The sequence below is a fragment of the Eumetopias jubatus genome, unplaced genomic scaffold (assembly GCF_037043125.1).
Source record: "Eumetopias jubatus isolate StellerSeaLion01/CBP00866 unplaced genomic scaffold, mEumJub1_p1.0 scaffold_17, whole genome shotgun sequence".
Classification (NCBI taxonomy): Eukaryota; Metazoa; Chordata; class Mammalia; order Carnivora; family Otariidae; genus Eumetopias; species Eumetopias jubatus.
This window is the reverse complement of record NW_028274823.1, coordinates 34,178,366-34,190,798: the sequence shown is the minus strand read 5'-3', so window position 1 is coordinate 34,190,798 and position 12,433 is coordinate 34,178,366. Positions and strand designations below refer to the sequence as shown.

Below are 12,433 nucleotides of genomic sequence, written 5' to 3'. Positions count from 1 at the left end.
CAGGCCATAGGGCAGTTGTCTGCCTTCCCTAGCTGAATTTCCCTGCTCTCAGCTGTCAGTCTTAAGTTCTTTGCTCTACCAGGCAGTTACTTTTCAGCCAGTTACATGATATCGAGGCAGGACATTCATTGTTTATTTTTATAGGTTAGGTGGTTGGTGAGGCACACGGAGTAATTTTATCCCGTGCTGAGCATCCTAGAATTTTTGCCTTACACATACAATTCTGTTGAGTTTTATTCTGAATTGGAATCTGTTCTTTCCCCAGAAAAGACCTCCTTTTCACCGAATAAGAAAGATATTGAAATGGCCAACGTCTCATGCTGCTGTTTAATCCCGGTCTGAATCAAGTTTCATTTCGGTTTGTGTACATGATGTTTCCCGGACAGGGGGCCCGAGCTTCTCAGGGCCCCCTTCTAGGACCTATTTGTGATTCACTGTTATTTTTCCCAGCACTTCCCCTGGAACCAAGCCATACCCATGCGTCCTCACTTCCTCACACAGTCCCCGCCCTGCCCCCTTTCCCCACCACCTGTTTTCCATTCACCTCCAACATTCCTTAGACCCTCTATTGATATGTTTTTTCTGAATTTTTTCTCTTGCTTCATTTCCACCTTTCCTCTGCCTCTTCTTTCTGTTCTCTTTAAAAGAACTGAAGGCTCATTCTTTCTGAGGGTTTAATCCTTAGGAAGTTCCTCTCTGCTAAGCAGAGAAGGGAAGCCAGCACTGTAAGAAAAAGGCCAACAATGTTTCCACAAAGACTATATCTTGAAAAGGAAATTGCTTATTATTTTTTTAAATTATCAGTATTAGTTGACATATATTGAGTATGTGCTGTGCTCTAAGCACTAGGGCCCTTAACATACATTGTCTCTTTTATTAGTCACCACTCCCCTTATGATATAGGACATTTATTATTCCCATTTTATGGATGAGCAGTTGAGTCTCAAGGAAGGAAGGAAACTTGCTCAAGGTCATAGAACTAGTAAAAAGCAGGGCCAAGAAATGATCCTGCATTTCTCTGGCTCCCCATCCTGTCTTCTCCCATCGCTCCCCTGCCCTCCTTTAGAACAGGGAAGTCAAAGAGACAGAATTCTGGTTTTCATCAAATTTATTCCCTAACAAGTTTCATTCACAGAAGCTCACCCCTCCACACATGTACTGCACAGACAGCAGATTGAATTACCTCCTTAATGATCTATTATATGCAACAGTGTCCAGCTTGGCCAGGATGTAATTGATCTTGGTGGGATGCCAACATCCTTTTTTTCTTCACACAGATTTATCTTCAGGGGAACATATGCCAACACATGCAAACCATTTTATTCCCTTCCATTCCCTCCTTCCTGCTTGATCATTAGTGTTAGTTTCATTATTAGTCTGCTGTTCTGGGCTCACCATTTTCATTGCTGTTGGCAAACCTTTGCTGTTGGGCCCTACAAGTGAAAGAGTGACTTGCTGGGCTTACTTTTACTTTCCTGTGACAAGTGTCCACCTGCTGGGGCCCAGAGTGGCTCACAGCATGTCTCAGAACCTCTGGACTTGCTCAGTGGCCCTGAAAGACAGCCTTCACTCTCCTCCTTTTCCCAAGCAGGATGGCCTATGGACAATGACTTCCCCAGCCAGGGGACTTAAGTAATCAGGGGGGCCCCTTCCTGTCCCCCCTCAAGTCCATCACTTGAGGCACCTGAGAACGAGCCCAGCCAATTCCAGAGCAGATGAGAAGGTCACCACTACCCTCACTCTCTGATGCCCAATTATCTCAAGGAAAGTGGAATCTTCCAGTCATGGGCCAAATTACCCATAGGCCTTCTATGTCACAGCTCCCTGGGTATCCTTCCCCAGCACTGGCCTCTTGAGCTTCTTGGATGAAGAGCAAGCTGATGGTGGGGTTGGGGGGCGGGTGGTGGCTGTCAGCCTCCCTTCCCCTACCGCAGCCCCCAGGTACCCTGGCATTCAGGTGCTTGGACGCTCTTCTGAGAACGGCAGCACCAGCAGGGAGCCAGCTGCTGTGGCGGCTGTGCCTTGTGCTTGTCTCAGAACAAGAGGTTATTTAGCCCCTGCCACTCGAGCCGGACCCTGTGCCGGGAGATAGATGAGTAAAACAATCAATACCTGCTTTCAAGAAGCTCATACTCCAGGGGCAGGAGCCCGGGGCAAAGTGGTCACAGTACAGTGATAAAGTTAGCTTAGGGCAGAGGATGGATTAACCATGTGAGGGTTCAGAAAGGCTTCCTGGAGGAGATGACATCTGGGCCACTCAGCAGTCAGTGAGATGTGGGGCTGGAAGGTGATGGAGGAGTTAAGGATTGGGGTCAGGGTGGGCCTCCAGAACCTTTGGGCCCTCCAGCTAGAAATGCCCAGTTAATTCTTAGATATACAGGACAAGAGCTAGATATTCAGAGATAGCAGCTGGGAGGGGGTTGGATATAACCAGGTCAGTGAAGGGAATCACTGAGGGAGAAGATATAGCATAAGAAGAGATCCAAGAAGAACCAAGGACAGATTCCCCAAGAAATGCCAGCATTCAAGAACTGACTTGTGCCAGCAGGGGACAATATTATGGGCATGGGCTCTGGGGCTGGGCTGCCTGAGTTGGGATCCCACCTTCACAACTTACTGGCTGTGTTACCCTGTGCAAGTGACTGTGCCTCTCTGTGCTTCCATTTTATCTATAAAATGGGGTGATGATCACATATACCTCATTGAGTTGTTGTAGGATTAAATTAATTAAACACTTTAAGCACTTAAAGTGGTCTAGTTAAGTAGGTGGTATAAGCACATTTAATAGCATTATTCCTTCACTGATGTCAGAAAAGGGCAAAACGAAAGGGACAGCCTGTGACACGGTCAGGCCCCTCAGTGCCAACTGGCACAGCTCAGTCGAGAGCCTCAGTGAGGAGAGGTGAAGGAGAGCCCCCATGGGAGTGAGATCACAGCTGGGATGGGAAGGAACGGATCATGCCGGGTGGGCAGGGGTGCTGGCTGCCTCCCTCGCTGCATGCCCCAGTGGCCAGTGCGGTGCCCAGTGGCGTATGAGCTCCTTAGGGGTGAAGAGCCCTCCGTAAAGATTTGCTTAATGAGGATATATTTTCTGAAGGTCCTGCAACTCAGCTGGCACGATGAGGCTGCCGGGACCAGGGAAAGCACGTGGGCCACTCCGGTGGTGGCCACAATTTGGGGAGCAGGTTTCTTGGGGGCATCTCTGGACTCTCTTGACTCTCCGTCTGGGACACCTAGTTGTTGCCACGAGTGAGCTGTAGGATGGACTCTCATAGGCCTTCTCCTTCCAGACTCTTTAACCTATGAGACCCTGTGCTGTTGTGTGCATCATAGAAAACCTGGAATTTTAGACAGGTGACAGAACGGGAACATGCGTAGACATTCAATTCATGCTTGTAACACCTTCTCTATGACTTTCAGAACGCCAGCGTTCTGTTTCTAAAGGGGATGTTCCTTATTTGAGCTGAGCTTACTGTAGTTTTGTTAAGTTTCTTTGCTTACTAGATCAGGGTAGATATTGGGGCTATAATACAGTTTAAAAAGCTATAATGAATTCACTCTTTGGTCTCATGCTCGTAAGAGAACATGGAGAGTAATAAAGCATGGTAGTTTAAAAGCATAGGCTTTTCATTTGGCTCGTTCCTAGTTTATAGGTTGTGTAACCTTGGACAAGCTAGCTCTGCCACTCTGAACCTCAGCTTCCTCATCTGTAAAATGGGAACAGTATTAGTACCAGCACATAAGGCTGAGAGGATTAAAAGGGATAAGTAGAGTCCCTCTCACAAGTACAGGCCCACCACATGGAAGTGGTAGTGATTATAAGTATTATTATTAAAATCGTGCAAAGAGGAGAAGAAATTGGTTCACAAGTGGCCCCTGCAATAGGATCAGGATAGTTTGGAGCTAACCTCTCACTTATATCAACTTTTTATGTAAACGCCTAGCCATGGGTTTCAATCCCACTATTAAAATGGAATGAAGTAACAAAGACCCTATTCTAGGACTATCAATAGATACTTTTACAAAAGGAGAGAATACAGATGAGATGAGGCTCACTCTTGAAGACCTTTTAATAATTGGTTTCAGAATGAATGACCTGTTCAATTGAGTAGGGTAAGAGAGCGGAGGATACCACAGCCTGCATGACTCAGCAGTTCTCTGCAGTCCGTTTAACTAGAAATGGCATCTGCATGTTGAAGTCAAAATGTTTACTCTCGTTGCTTTTAAAACAGTAAGTTGCCATAAAAAAGAATGAGATCTTGCCATTTGCGACAGCAGAGATGGACCCAAGGGAATGGAGCTGAGTAAACTAAGTTAGACAGGGAAAGACTATACCTATGATCTCATTTAGATGTAGAACTAAAACAAGAACAACAGCAACAAACCAAGCTCGTAGATACAGAGAACAGATTGGTGGTTGCCAGAGGTGCGGGTTACAGGGTGGGGAAAATGGGTGAGAAGGGTCCAAAGATACAGACCTCCAATTACAAAATAATTAAGTCATGGGGATGTGATGTACAGCATGGTGATTACAGCTAATAATATTGTATTGCATATTTGAAAGATGCTGAAAGAGTAGATCGTAAAAGTCCTCATCAAAAGAAAAAATTTTTATAACTATGTATGGTGATGGGAGTTAACTAGACTTATTGTAGTCATCATTTTGTAATATATACAAATATTGAATCATGTTGTTTGCCTGAAACTAATATGTCAGTTATACCTCAATTTAAAAAAAAAGAATATGGTGTCACAGTGGAACAGCAAAACATTTTCAAAACTTTTAATAAATTTATTCTTTGTACAAAAAGGTAGTTTAAATTAAGTATGTCATGTGGAATTGCACACTTGTCAAAACTTCTAGATTTCACACTGAAAATATTTACATGTAATTTTATTGGCATGAACCATCGGTTAAATGGAACCAAAATAAAGAAAAAACATTTTAAAAGAACAGTAAACAATTCTAAGAAATTTAGAATTCTGAATATTTAGGGAACGTTTAGTTGAAGAATCTTTTGCAAACCATGGGCGAGACATCCTGCAAACAATAGAAGGACGGCCAGAACACTATGGTTTCTATCCACAAGGAGTTGACAATTTAGAGAAGGTGGATATATATACAACAGACTTAACTGCAAGGCAGAACATGCTATCTTACTTTTCTTATACTTGCTCCAGCCCCTCCTGTCCTCATGCCTAATATAGTTCCTGGCAAATGCACAGGCATAGAGTAACTGTTTGTAGGAAGAATTAGCACTGTTACAGAGATATGAATAAAGTACTTTGGGAGAGAGTGGGGACCACAGAATGGTAAAAAGACTGGACTTCCAAAGATGGTAGCATAGAAATGGGTAAGTTGGCCTTGTACCTCCCAATCATAGTATCCACTATAACTACTCTTTATTACTTGCTTATGTTATTTTCCCCCATGAGGCTCCAGCCTTCCCAAGAGCAGGTGCCGTGTCTGTCATGTTTATTGGTGTCCAGCATGGTACACAGGACATAGTAGATACTCAGTGTACTCAATAAGTATTTGTTAAAAGAAGGAGGGTCATCAGATTTATTTGTCAAGACTTCCCCCCACCAGTTACAAGTTAACAGCAACTGAAACCTGCTTAAACAAAATAAGGGCATTTTGGGGTTTATGTACATGGACTCTTCATAGGGCTTCAAGTAGGGCTGGATCTAGGAATCTAAGGTTCTCAGGAATCTATCTTTGTCTTTTTTTTTTTTAGATTTTATTTATTTATTTAAGAGAGTGCACACATACACATACATGCACACACACACATGAGTGGGGGATGGGGCAGAGGGGGAGGGAGAGGGACAAGCAGACTCCACACTGAGCGCAGAGCCTGTCATGGGGCTCAGTCTCAGGACCCCGAGATCATGACCCGAGCCAAAACCAAGACTCAGGCACTCAACCAACTGAGCCACCCAGGCACCCCCTATCTTCATCTTTCTTTTGTGTTATCTTCATTCTCAGGTAGACTCTCCTGATATTGTGGCAAAGACAACTGACTTGTATCTTTACAGTTTACAATTCCAACAAAAAGATTGTGTATCTTTTCCTGATAGTTTCAGGGAATGACTCTGTCAAGGAGGACTCTGGTTGGCCTGGCTTGGTCATATACCCACTTTGAACAAATCACTGACACCAGGCCTAAAGTCAGGGAAGGAGCTGCTCCATGAATTCTGTATAGATTGAGATGCAGAAAGCTGATTTCAACTAAGAGACATTGGAAAGCCAAAGCAAACAAACAAAATGCCCTATGTATTCACACCCCAAGGAAACTGGACAGTAGCATAGAGATAGGAATAGGCTGAGAATAGCAAATGATACAAAGCATAGTAGGGTTGAAATGTCAGACAAATGAGTGGTGGGCAGCTATGGGAATTAATGCTGAAGATGTAAATTTAGATCAGATGGTGTCCGGCTTGAAGACCAAAAAATGTTTAGATTCGTTCTGTAGACAATTATGATGCAATGTGAGGGGAAGGGGAGGGGGTATAATCCAAGATGTATTTAGGGCTTCTCCAGAAGCCACCTTTAGGGGCCTCTCTTTTCCCCTCTGTGTCCCTCCTAAAGCAAAAGTCACCAGTGGAAACATGCCAAGCAGGGCATGGAGTTCAAGAGACTCTCCTGCAGCTACTTCATGTCCAGAGGGATGTCTGAGCACATGTAACTTGCTGGCCTCTGCATCCTCAACACTGAGCCCCTGGCGTGAATAAGTCACAGCCTCTGGTTTAAGGAGCTGACAGCTGGGGGATATTGGTCTCAGACAAAGTACTAGAAATATACCCGCATATACATATATGAAGTATGTACGTGTATATGTCTATTTATGGGACCAGGCGGTTTAAATAGGAACAAAAGGATGTTTGATTCCTCATGAGGAGTCAGGGGAGCCTTCAGAGTGGAGGAAATAGGTGAGTTAGCCTTCTAGGAAAGGCTTGTGCTCAGGACACAAACCCTTCTCAGGGCAATCAGATTCTTCCTGGTCCAGCCTTGGCCTATGTCCTTCTTTGTGGTTAGGAAGAGAACCTAGAGCTTCCTTTCTTCAGGATTTCTGTGTTCTGCTTCCTGGAATTCAGCTTCTCCACAACTCAGATAACAGCACCCCCACGGCAGGAGCAGTCCCAGCAGTAAACAGCTACTGAGGCCGTAACTACACACCGAGCATCATGCTCCCATCTTTGCATAGTCTCCAGTCTCATCCTCATCATCCTTCTAGGAGGTCAATACTATCGTTCCCATTTTACTGAAGGGGAAACTGAAGCTGATAGTTAGGCGGCCTGCCTCAGGACCAGGCACAAGGCAGCGGTGAAACGGGGGTGAGCATGGTCCACTCGGCCTGGTGCCATGTTCTCCACGGTGCTCTCTGCTCCCTCTCTCTGTTCCTGCCTGCTTCCATGTGGGTCACAGGGACAGCCCCAGCTCAGGTAGGTTACAGAGATGGTGATCCATACGTAGTATTGGACTGGTACTAGAGGAAGGATGCTTCAGCTGACTCAAAACTGCACCAGGGGTGTGGAGAGGGACACTGAACCCCTGGGACGGTTCTCAACCTAAATGTGCCTAAGAATCACTGGGGAGTTATCTAAAAATGCAGATTCCTGGGCCCTGCTCTCAGAGAGTCTGGGTGAGACCTTGGAATCTGCATTGGAACAAACACCCTACTACTACAACCATTAGAGGTGCTGAGGCCAGTGTTGCACATGTTGAAGAGTGCTGCCTAAGCAGGGGTGTGTGTGTGTGTTTGTGTGTGTGTGTGTGTGTGACAATGTGTGTACATGCCCACACGCCCACAGTTCAAGGGTTGTTTTTTTTTTTAAGATTTTATTTATTTATTTGACAGAGAGACACAGCAAGAGAGGGAACACAAGCAGGGGGAGTGGGAGAGGGAGAAGCAGGCTTCCTGCCGAGCAGGGAGCCCGATGTGGGGCTCGATCCCAGGACCCTGGGATCACGACCTGAGCCGAAGGCAGACGCTTAACGACTGAGCCACCCAGGCGCCCCTAAAGGGTTGTTTTAGGAAAGCTCCATGGAGGGCAGGTGTCACTGGCCACTGCCCATAAGCTACTTCAAAACACCTTTGTCCAGGTTTTCATTGTCTTCTGTGGATCTCACCATTCGAATCCAGCCCTTGCGGGCAGGGTGACCAGATACCCACTGTAAAGGATCATCTTTCTGTGAAAATCACTCAGCATATTAAAAAAAAAACTTTTTGGCATGAAGACGTTTGTCTCTTCTTTCTGAACCTGGGAACAGCAGTAGGAAGTGTTCAGGCCTTTTCCCAAATATAATCCCTGACTGATTAGAGGCTGAGAATCCTCTCTGCCAGTGGCCTCCTGGGACTCTGGGTGGCCTGCCTGGTGGTCAGAGGCACCGAGCACCCCCACACTGAAGATGTGGGAAAGATGGTCTCTGTCCTTGAGGACGTAAGATCTAGTAGTGGAGACAGAACAGACCCATGTGAAAGAGTCAGACACACAAATAAAAATAAAGCAGATGCAAGTCCTTGCAGCAATGAGAATCCCAGTGCAGACCTAAGCTCGGTCTCAAAGTCTGACATTAAGTCAGGGAGAAACAGGAAGAAGTTGGATGTGAGTTGCCAGGTGAGCCATCAGAACAGCCTTCCTAGAGGAAGTCACACTGTCTCTTTAACCAGATCTCATGGAGCGCTTGCCATAGGCACTGCTACTGGTGCGCACTCTTGAGGAACACGGTGCTGATTGTGTAGGGGGTCTGGGGTCAGGGAGACCAGGGGCATCACAGAGCAGGCCTCCTCAAGAAAGTGATGCTTTTCATCGGATTCCTAAAGGCAGCCCTGCCTCTAAGTTTAGGGGAGTCAGGAGGAAGTACAAAGAAGGCCCCAGCCTGTGACCTGCTCACCTTCTCTTTCCATGTTGGCTTGTGTATACCTGTATGTGGATACCTCAGACCTCAAGTTCAAACTGCATCCACACAACACACGCCCCTACCCCCCAGCCAGCCTTCAGGCCTAGTGTCATGGTCTACCCACAGGAGGACTGATGCCAGAAGTGGGCTTGAGCTGTTTGGATGGGGGATTTGAGGGTCCTGGGTCTACAGGGATGAGTGATCTGGAACTGGGTACACAGCCACTGGGCAGACACTTCCCTCCACCCCAACATGGGCCTTCTAAAGCATGGGGCCCAGGGCAAGGATCCTGATGGCAGAGTCTGAGGGAAGTTTTGCCTAAAGGATAAGTAGGGGTTAGCTAAATCAAAGTCAGGAGTTGGGGGAAGCCTTCCCGTAGAAGACCCCTGAAATGAGAAAAGGCCCTGGTCATCTTCCTAAAAGCATAGGTAGGGGGGAGGTTGGAGAACCAACAGGGGCCTGGTGGCAAATGTAAGGATTTGGCTTTACAAAGGACACGGGCAGGACATGGCGGGCCAGGGAAAGGTAATTATGAATTGAGCAAGAACATTCCTTCCAAACTGAGCTTGTGTGATGCCAACAAGGTGTTTGATGTGAGGAGAGCAAGCTGTTCGGTTTGGCTAGGCCTAAGAGTTCTGACAAAGGCAAGAGTGGAAGAAAAGACACATCAGGAGAGGAGCACTTGTGGAGAAGTTGTAGGCATGAACCTGGGTCGGGCCCTCAGGGGGAGCACAGAGCCTCCGGAGGAACTCTTACAGAACTGGGCTGGGGGCCAGATTCTGTCTTTGTTCTGTGCTGACCATTCAAATAAGGCAAAATAATCATTTAACATGTTCCCTATGCTTGAGTTGTAGTACTTTCTATGTGTGTGATTTTTGTGTTTTTCTGTGTGAATTCAGTGTCCTGAAACTCTTTCTAGATTGGCAACACATCCTGTCTTTCACTTAGTAAATGCAACCACCATTTATGCTTTGGGGCAACATTTTTCAGTCGTTTCCAAATCCTTGTGGGGTTTTTGGTGACATTTATTTTTCATAATTAGTGATGAAACTCTCATCACTTAATGCCCATGAACTTATGAATACATTAGGCCACAATAAGAATTATCCCTGATGTCTGTAAGCAGATGGTGTGTGTGTGTGTGTGTGTGTGTGTGTGTGTGTGTGTGTGTGTGTGTGTGTGTTTATGATAACAGGGCTTACATAATCCCAACAGCAGGCCCTGGGGACTCACACGCAAAGATGGAACGGCTGGTTTAAATTAGGTTTCCATGTGAAATATCATATCGCTATTTTTTTCCTAGCATTGTGGGAAAGTATATGGAAAATGATTTGACCGATAGGAAATAAATCTGGATGCATGATCAGGACTGAGGCACAAACCACGTGGTAGTCTGCGCCTGCTCATGAAGCAGTCTCTCTAAGGGAAAATGAATTAACCCTTTCAGGCCACTAGACTAGTGAGTCCTCACAGTGTCTGAAATAGCCTGAAAGAGCTGTGACTTTCCAGAGCCACTGATTTGCAATCAGTTTCCAATTAAAAAAAAAAAAGAGCTAAAGCCATAGAAAGAATACATTCTTTCTATGAGGTCCAAAGAATTAATGCATTGGGTGTCTGGGGAACCATTTTAACTTTTGGGGATTCATTTTTATTTGTAAGGAGATGGGTTTGAGTTTCTAGCTCAAAGAGTCAGTAATTTTATGATTCTAAGTGTTTGCTCACAGCTTCCCACAGCAGGATAGGTCTCATCAAAAGCAAATCACACGGAAGGAAGAAATGCACCGAGCACCAATGACACTCAATCTTTATTGACAAAACAGTTTCTTGTTCTAGAGAGCCAGAGTCTCACAGGGTGACTTTTAACTGGGTAACCAGGTGATGAGGGGACAAGGCATGGAGACAGTGAGCAAGGGATTGGTCATAGCTGCAGGAGAGGGGTTGACTCTAGGAATCCCAGAAGGTGCCAGGGTGCTCAAAACAGCCCCAGGAGATCAGAACAAATGGTTATCTTAGGTTATCTTCTTCCCAAGAGGCTCTGAATTCCTTGCAGGATGATCTGGACTGAGGCTGGTCCTAGGAGTCTGATTCCAGATCTGTTCTCCTGATGTTGCACAAAGTCCAGAGCAGGTAGAGAGCAGAGGTGCATGCTGGGAGCCCCCTGGGCTGGGGCTGGCCTCAGGGTGGCAGGTGGTCCATCACATGCGTGTCAGCACTGCTGGCTGGTACCACAGGGTGACCCTGTCTTATCACTGAAGGTCCCTGTTGCCACTGTTTCCCTGTTGTTTCTGTGTAGGGAAAGAAAAAGGGTGTTCAGCACCTGTCTCTTCTGTTCTACTTTTTTCATTACTTTCATCATATTTTGGGACTCTTCTTGGCATCTTCTCCTTTTATTCCAACTCTGTGTTCAGAGGTGCTGCTCTTAACCGAGTGCTTAGAAAAACCTAATCAGTGACAAGTTTAAAAGAAACTGTCACCCCTCATCCGATAAAAGAGCACCCCACGGGGAGTCCTCATTTTTTTTCTTTAAATGTTTTATTGTTATGTTAATCACCATACATTACATCATTAGTTTTTGATATAGTGTTCCATGATTCATTGTTTGTGCATAACACCCAGTGCTCCACGCAGAACGTGCCCTCTTTAATACTCATCACCAGGCTAACCCATCCCCCCACCCTCCCTCCCCTCTAGAACCCTCAGTTTGTTTTTCAGAGTCCATCGTCTCTCATGGTTCGTCGGGGAGTCCTCATTTTGACATCAACAAGAATTGGGACCTGAGAAAATCACTTCTCCCTTGAGCCATAGATTCTTAATCTGGAAAAATGGGTTTGGACTGCCTCTCTGATTGCTGTCAGCACTAAAGGCCATTCGTTCCTATCATTTTATAAATGGGGGGCGGGCAGGAGGTGCAATCTACCGTAGACCTTAAACTTGTTTTTTCTGCAGTTGCCAGGGGTAACCGACCATGAACTCAGTTCAGGCCTCCCTCTCCCTCAGGCCAGGGAAATGAGTTGGCCCCAGGTTTCATCACTGTTGCTGAACCGGTGCAGCTCCTGGGCCATTTGAGGTCAAGACCAAGGCTTTGGTTTGTTAACAGCTAGGTTTATCAGCCCAGACATTAGCCAGGATGGAGCAAGTGACTTAAATGAACACTAGTGTCCCAGCACCAAAGTATAGATAGCAGCAAAATAACCTTAGAAATTAAGCAGAGGATTTTGAGGCTGCATATCAGAAAGGGGGGCTTAGTAGCGGGTCATTATTAATCTTGCTGTCCATCAGTCAACTGTATTTAAATGTATTTTTAAAACAATATTATCCTTAGGCCTTATTTTCTTATAGTCCCATGGAATTTTATAGATCAAGAGGGAGTTTATGAATTATGTTTCTGCCTCCATATTTTCTTTTTCTTTTTTTTGACTTTTTTTTTAATTAAAATTCATATATTATTTGTTTCAGAGGTACAGGTCTGTGATTCATCAGTCTTGCACAATTCACAGCGCTCACCATAGCACATACCCTCCCCAATGT

General features: G+C 45.5%; 1 protein-coding gene across 3 annotated transcripts in view; it reads left to right on the top strand.

Moving 5' to 3' along the window:
• Nucleotides 1-12,433, top strand: part of PLCE1 (phospholipase C epsilon 1) — a 289,717-nt gene that overhangs the window by 172,163 nt on the left and 105,121 nt on the right. The window lies entirely within an intron of this gene.